General features: G+C 37.6%; 1 pseudogene; it reads right to left on the bottom strand.

Moving 5' to 3' along the window:
- Positions 1-227: 227 nt before the first annotated feature.
- On the bottom strand, positions 228-8,236 carry LOC117031504 (elongation factor 1-alpha 1-like; annotated as a pseudogene).
- Between the last annotated feature and the right edge of the window lie 308 nt (positions 8,237-8,544).

Raw genomic sequence — 8,544 nt, 5'->3', positions numbered from 1 at the left:
ATGAAAAAGTACCGATTTTAAAAACCAATAACTTAAAAATGTCCCCCACAAAAAAACCCAAAATGGTCCACAAAATGGTCCTCCTTTCCTTCTGCAGGTCTTATGATGCATTGTAATCATTAACCAGTCTTTTACTATTAAACTTAAATGGCACAGTTCTGAGACACAGTTCTGAGACAGTTCTTCCACCAGGGATTAAGACTGGTGGAAGGTATTGGAGACAATATTCATTTAGTCTTCTGAGCTTTTTCGGCAGATTTGGTGACTTTGCCAGCTCCAGCTACTTCTTGTCCACTACTTTTATGACACTCACAGCAACTGTCTGTCTCATGTCAAAAATAGCAAAACGGCCCAGAGGATAGTCAGAGAAGCTCTCAACACACAGAGTCTTGCCAGGAAGCACATCAATGATGGCAGCAGCACCAGATTTCAAAAACTTTGGGCCATCTTCCAGCCATTTTCCAGAATGATGATCAATCTTCTCCTTCAGCACAGCAAATTTGCAAGCAATGTCATCTGTGATCCAGGCCAGGTGTATATCCGGCACTAATTTGGCATGGATGGTTCAGGATAATCAACTGAGCCGTGAAGCCAGCTGCTTCCATTGCTGGGTCATTTTTGCTGTCACCAGCCACATTGCCACATTGAACATCTTTGATAGATACATTCTTGACCATTGAGACCCACATTGTCCCCAGGAAGAACTTCATTCAAAGCTTCATGGTGCATTTCAGCAAACCTTACTTCAGTTGTAACGTTGACTGGAGCAAAGGTAACCACCATGCCAGGTTTGAGAACACCAGTCTCCTTTCCAAGGACAGGACCAATACCACCACTTTTGTAGACATCCGGGAGGGACAGACGCAAGGACTTGTCAGTTGGATGAGTCGGAGGCAGGATACAGTCTGGAGTTCCAAGCAGTGTTCCACTGGCATTGCCATTTTTATGGGTGAATTTCCATCTCTTGAACCAAGGCATGTTAGCACTTGGCTCTAGCATGTTGTCACCATTCCAACCAGAAATTGGCACAAATGCTACTGTGTCAGGGTTACAGCCAATTTTCTTAATGTAGGTGCTAATGATGTCCTCATCTCTCTTCTGGCTACAGGGCGACTCAGTAGAATCTATTTTATTAACACCAACAATTAGTTGTTTCACACCCAGTGTATAAGCCAGAAGCATGCTCACTGGTTTGCCCATCCTTGGAGACAACTGCTTCAAATTCACCAACACCAGCAACAACAATCAGGATGGCACAGTCAGCACGACATGTGCCTGTAAGCGTGTTTTTGATAAAGTCTGTGTCCTGGGGCATCCATGGTGGTCACATAATACTTGCTGGTCTCGAATCTCCACAGGGAGGTATCAGTGGTGATCCCACGCTCACGTCCAGCTTTCAGTTTATCCACGACCCAGGCATTTTTGAAGAAGCCCTTACCCATCTCAGCAGCCTCCTTCTCAAATTTTTCGATGGTCCTTTTGTTGATCCCATCACGTTTGTAGACAAGATGTCCAGTAGTGTTAGACTTGCCCAAATCTACGTGTCCACTGATGATGACGTTGATATGAGTCTTTTCCTTTTTTACCAGTTTCCTTGCCTCTAGTCTTATACTCTCATCCAACTTCTTTACTATACATGTACCAGAGAGATTGTATCAGGTCACAAAGATCATGAATGCTGGAAATTATTTGTCTGTCCAGCAAACATTTATTGGGCTGACTTGTACATTGCTGTTTATTCATGACATTCATTTCCTTCTTTCCCCTATTATTTCCGCTTTGAAATCCATGTAATTCTACAGAGGAAGTATGTGACCTAGACTACTCCATCTTCTTTGACACAAAAGTTGGTTCCTCCATGACATTTGACTTAAGCCTGCAAATTAGAGTGAATCTTAAGTTCAGCTTAGAATGTTAGGATAAGATTGTTCTCTCTCCCTCTGGATGTTGTGGTATGCATGTACAAGACCTAGAGTTATAATAACTATATTTGCTCCATGAGGAAAGTATTCCTAGTTTCAAGTGAGCACAGAGAGAAGGGCAGAGCCAAGAGTATCACAAAGAAATAATGCCAGAGCCCTAATGATAAGAAACTGGTTCAGGCCATGCCTAGAATTTCTATTGAGGAATTTTGTTACATGAACCAATAAGTTACCTTTATTTATTTAAACCAGATTATATCACATTCTCTATTACTTGCAACCAAAAACATCTACTCCAAAGCTTGCCATCTGTCAGTATTTGTGCTAGAATATTGAGGTCATTTTACAATTTAAAACTCTTAAACGATTCTCCTTGCTTATAGTGATGTTGATAATTAGTATATTCACATACAGGACAAAATCTCAGCTCCTTTTTAAGGTGTTTCAAGGTCAACAATGCCCTCCATAATACGGCCTTAGCTACTTGTTCAGCTGCATCCCCCTGTGGCATTTTACCCTCTGATGTTATTTGCAATTCTCCAAACATGTTCTCTAGGTTTGAAAATATGGCCACAAGCTATTTGACACTACTCTGATTGCGATGTGATATATGGAATCTGACTAGTTTTTGACTACATTGGCCAACAGATTATAGCTGAAATGCTGCTTGAGTGGTTTCCAAAACTGGATCATAAGAGTTGTGTGGCTTATTACAGGTTTCCCTGGAATGCTCACTCTCTAGATGCGTCCTCATTGGGCTTTCCCTCTGGGAACCCTACTACCCTACGATGGGAATCTCAATCCACATTAAATAGGTCCACACTAGATGTGGATAGGTTCTCCTATGCACAGTTTCTGTTGAGCCCAGCCTTGGGTCACCTGGACACAGGCACCAGAATGTGAGTGAAGGAGCTTTCAGATGATCCAGTCCTCTGGCCTTTGAGTCACTTATAGGCATTTCTAGATTTCTACAGTCTTTCTAGATAAGGTCCAAGCTGTTATGAAGCAGAGATAAGCTTCAGAATTCTGCTCTGCCTTCTCAGAATTCTTATTTTACAAGTCAGTGAATATAATAAAATGGTTAGTTTACACTACTAAGTTTGGGATACTTTGTTACACACCAACAGATAATTAGGACAGAATTTGGACTTCTATTAATTAGAATTTGTTCTGAGTAGAACAATAAAGGTGGAGGGAGGGAGGATTACCTCTCTCTGTCTGCCTGTTGAGCTGGGATATCAATGTTCTCCTGCACTCATAGCTCCTGGTCCTTGGGCCTTCAGACTCTGACTGGAGTCATCCCAGGCGCTCTGGCTCTCAGGCATTTGGACTGTACCGCTTGTTTTCCTGGATCTCCAGCCTGCAGACAGAAGATTATGGGACTTCTCAACCTCTTTAGCTGTGTGATCCAGTTCCTTATAATAAATGTCATTAGAGAGAGAGAGAGAGAGAGAGAGAGAGAGAGAGAGAGAGAGAGAGAATCCTATTGGTTCTTTCTCTGGAGAACTATGACTAATACAATAGGCTATATTATTGTCACATCTAGGTTTAGTTTAGATCCCTCTATTTACCCCTTGTGACCTTGAACACACACTCCCAGTCAGACTAGGAGTTTCTTCCTTTATATTCCCATGAGTACTTGACTCAAACATCCATTAATGCCACTTTTAATACTAGTTGACACATATAATTATCAGACGCTGTTTGCATCTCCATTATTAAGTTGATAACCCAAGGAAAGGTACTTCCCTTATTCATCTTTTTATCCCCAGTGTCTAAAATGATCAAGAAATTCAGTGAATGCTTATAAACTGACGCATAAATAACACTTGCTATGCTTGTAAACTGACCCATAAATAACAGTTGTTTTGAGGATTATGTTAGATTGTGTATGTGATTGGGTGTCATCAACTAAAAAGTGCTTCTCAAATGTTCATTATAATTATTATGGGCTAAATTCACTTTGGTGGAGTGGCCAAACTAATAACATGACTTCCATTTATATCAATGATTCTATGACAAAGTAATTATAGTAATAATCATTGTTGTACATTGAATGCTTACATAGCACAATGGCTGACACAATAGGCTATATTATTGTCACAACCTTTTGGCCAAGGTTGCCTGATGTGCACAATCGCTCTTTCTTATAGCAGATCTCTGGCCCTCGATTTTTGTATTTCTTGGTTCTGATTTCTGCCCAGATTTATAAGCTCCCTTCTCCCTCTAGGGACTGAAGCCTGCTTTTGTTCTTCCAGATGCTGCTGAGGGACTGTTCTACCCAAAACTGACCACCTAGAACATGAGGCTGCAACTTGCTGCCTCCAATGACCACTCCTTCTTGGGGAAATCTTCAGTTATGTCTGTCCGCTGGGCCAGATACTATTGTCTGTGGGTGTAAATAAAAATTAAGTCAAGGCTATTTTGCAGAAATTGACAAGCTGATCCTAAAATTCATATGGAATTGTAAGGGGCCCAGAATGGCCAAACCAATTTTGAAAACAAATAAAATCAGAAGAATCACACTTCTTGATTTCAAAATTTACTGCAAAGCTACAGTAATGAAGACAGTGTGGTACTGGCATAAAGATAAACATATAGATCAATAAAATGGAAATAAGAATCCAGAAAAAATTCTTGCATTTACGGAGAATTGATTTTTCATGAAGGTGCCAAGGCAATTCAATGTGGGAAAGAATAGACTTTTCAACAAATGGTACTGGGACAGCTGGATAACCATATACAAAAGCATGAAGTTAAACCCCTACCTTGCACATATACAAAAATTAATTCAAAGTGGATCAAAGACATAAATATAAGAGCTCAAACTATAAAACTGTTAAAAGAAAACATAGGCATAAACCTTTGTGGTTTTTGATTTAGGCAGTGGTTTCTTAGATATGACACTAAAAGCACAAGTGACAGGAGAAAAAAGTTTAAAAATTAGATTTCATCTAAATAAAAACCTAGTGTGCTTCAAAGGACACCATCAAAAAGATGAAAAGACAAATTACAGAATGGGAGAAAATATTTGTAAAGTATATATCCGATAAAGGACTTATATCCAGGATATATATAAAGAACTCTTACAATTTACAACTCAACAATTAAAACACAAACAACCCAATCGAAAAATGGACAAAGGATGTGAATAGACATTAATTCAAAGAAAATATACAAATGGCCAATAAGCATATGAAATGATACTCAACATCATTAGCCATTAGAGAAATGCAAATCAAAACACAATAAGGTACCACTTCACACACAATAGGATAAGTAATAAAAAAGACAGACAATGACAAATGTTGATGAGGATGTGGAGAAAAATGGAACCACATACATTACTGGACTTTGGAACACATTTGGGCAGTTCCTCAAAATGTTAAATAAAGATTTACAATAAGACATGACCATTCTACTCCTAGGTATATACCCAAGAGAACTGAAAAGTTAGTCCACACAAAAACTTGTACATTGATGTGCATGGTAGCCTTATTCATAATAGCTCAAAAATGGAAACAACCCAAATGTCCATCAACTACTAATAAACGGATGAACCAAATATAAGTCCATAAAATGAGATATTATTTAGCAATAAAAAAGAATGAAGTACCGATACATGCTACAACACGAATGAGCCTTGAGAACATCATGCTAAGCAAAAGAAGCCAGTCACAAAAGGCCACGTACGGTATGATAGCATTTAGGTGAATCATCCAGAAGAGGCAAATACATAGAAAAACAAATTAGACTAGTGGTTGCCAAGGGCTGGGGAAAGCGTAAATGGGGTGTGACTTCTAATGGATATGAGATTTGTTTTTGAGGTGTGAAAAATATTCCAGAATTAGATATTGGTGATGTTTATACAGTTCAGTGATATACTGATACCACTGAATTGTATAGTTTAAAAGTCTGGATTTTATTATATGTGAATTATATCTCAGTTAAGCTGTAGTAAAAAAAAATATTAAACTGAGATTTCCTTTCATTCCTTGGGACACTCAAATTTGTACTTCCTTATGAACTAGCTCTGAAGTGGTGTTGATTCATTAGATTTTGCCTCACTCCCCTACCGTCCCAAACTGATTCTAAGGTCCCTGTATACCTTATTGATAATCCTGAATCAGAATAGGTTAAGGAAATATTATTTTTTTCAGTAAGCAACAGTATTTTCAGACTCCTGAATGAAATACACACTGTTAAGCTGCAGCAGTATATTTTGACCTGTGTCCAAATATTTTGATATATTGATTATACTGGAATTTTTTTTAAACAATCAAGGTCTCTAGGTCAAGTATCTGACTCTGGAATAATTAAGATATTTACATGTAATAGTGTTTGCGTAAAATTATAACCTATTTTTAAAGATTTTGTTTCGATCATTAAAAGTCTCAGCCCATTGTTACTTCACTACCATTCCCCAAAAAAAGTTTCTCTTTCAAGAAGCAAACATAATACGAAATGGTGAAAATAAACTTATCTCTGTTTGAAAGTCCTTCAAGTTAATTTTAAAAATGACATCTTAAATTTGCCCTATTTCTCCAAACTCTGTACCCACTAGGAGACTTGGGGGCAAAGTATAATTATGTGGAATTCATTCTTGACAGGTTCCTGGGACCTCTACCCCACTATTCAGCAACCTTTATTTCAACAAAAGAGAATATAATATCACATTTTTTCTGCTGAACAAATACCATCTGAGTCTGAAATGAACGACACTGCATATCATCAGGCGTATCTGAAAGGCTGTAACCTAAATAGTGAACCTGTTTATAACGTACACTAGACTCCTAATTTCTCTTCTAGTCTTCTGAGGCCTGTTGCTAAATCCCTTTCTCCATTAAAAACACGAAGCACACTCTCCACTTACCTGACAGACTGCAAAACAGCAGCGAATACAAATTGTGCTTGGCTATCATGTCTTCACTGTACGTGCGGCAGCCACACACAATGGTGGTCAGTAATGACTGAAATATGGGCACTAAATACAATCCCCTCCATGTGAATTAAATTAATTGATTTATTAGGTGCAAAATAGCCAGGTGGATTTGAGCTAATTAAGAATTTGATTGCTAATTGCCAACAAGGGGGGATTTAAAAAAATAAGTTGAATAAGGGATATACTTGTAGCACATACTAGCAGCAGGCTGTCTCCAGCAAGGAAACGACGATAGGAATGTAGCAATACTAACTATGGTCTCTCAGTAGAAATAGAACAGCATATTCTCTTTACGATCCATGAATGTTTCTGGCAGGATCACCTCCTCTTGGGAGACACCAATAGGAAAACCAGGCAAGATGAACACACACACACACACACACACACACAAACACACATTCAAAGAAACCATATAAAGTTAAGAGGGATCCTCAGAAAAGACAGCCAAACATATGAAGAGTGAAATAGTAATAAACCAGGATGGCTTGCCCTACTAGAGGAATGACATGGAGGAATATAATGTTCCATTATATACGTCAGTATTCATCCATTTATCCATCCTATACATTTATCTATCCACCCATCTATCTAAATATTTATCAAAGATTGTTGAATATTTATGTACATTTTTATATCCTCCTTCTTTACTTGATACTATATCTTACAGATACCAACATGTTAATAAAAGCACACCATAATTTTTTCAAATATTTATTTAACATTCGTTATGTGCCTTGCTTTGTGCTAAGCACTTCCCATGTATAATCTCCGTTAATCCCAGCAAAATGTTAAAAAACAACAAAAACCAACAAACAAACAAACAAAAAAACTACAAATGAAGAAATTGAAGCTTAGACATGTTGAATAATTTGTCCAAGAACATGAATCTGGTCAGTTGTAGAGTTGGGATTCAAACACAAGCAGTTTGTCTGTAGTGTTCTAGTGCTTAATTACTTCCCTACACTGCCTTTCCATACATCTTTTTAATGGCTGTGTCGTATTTCAGTGTTTTGATGGGCTATAATTCATGTCATTCCCCTATTTTTGGACATCTAGGTTGCTTCCTTTTTGCTATTAATAAGTATTGCTGTAGTGAGCATACTTGTGTATCAATTTACTCACACCTATGATTGTTCTTTGCCCATTTGTACATCCCTTTTGGAGAAATTTAGATGCTTGGCCCATTTCTAAATGGGATTTTTTTTTTTTTTAATCATTGAGTTCTTTATCCATTTTAGTTACAAGTTCCTTGTCAGATATATGTTTTACAAATATTTTCTCCCATTCTATGAGTTGTCTTTTCACTTTCTTGATAGTGTCTTTTGAAGTGCTTCTAAGAGTTTTGGTACTTACCTTTAGTTCTTCGATCCATTTTGAGTTAATTTTTGTACATGGTGTGAAGTAGGGGTCCAACTTCATTTTTTAACATGTATATAGCCAGTTCTTCCAGGACCGTTTTTTGAAAAGACTCTTCTTTCCCTATTGAATGGTGTTGGCATCCTGTCCAAAATCAGTTGATCATAGATATGTAAATTTATTTCTGGACTTTCCATGTTGTTGGAATTTGTCAAATGCTTTTTCTATGTTTAATGAGATGTTCAATGTGGGTTTGTTATTTATTCTGTTGATAGGATGTTTTACATTAATTTATTTTCAAATGTTAAAACAACCTTGCTGTCC

The sequence above is a fragment of the Rhinolophus ferrumequinum genome, chromosome 12 (assembly GCF_004115265.2).
Source record: "Rhinolophus ferrumequinum isolate MPI-CBG mRhiFer1 chromosome 12, mRhiFer1_v1.p, whole genome shotgun sequence".
NCBI lineage: Eukaryota > Metazoa > Chordata > Mammalia > Chiroptera > Rhinolophidae > Rhinolophus > Rhinolophus ferrumequinum.
Note: the sequence above shows the minus strand (reverse complement) of the source record. Positions and strands in the feature narration are given on the sequence as shown.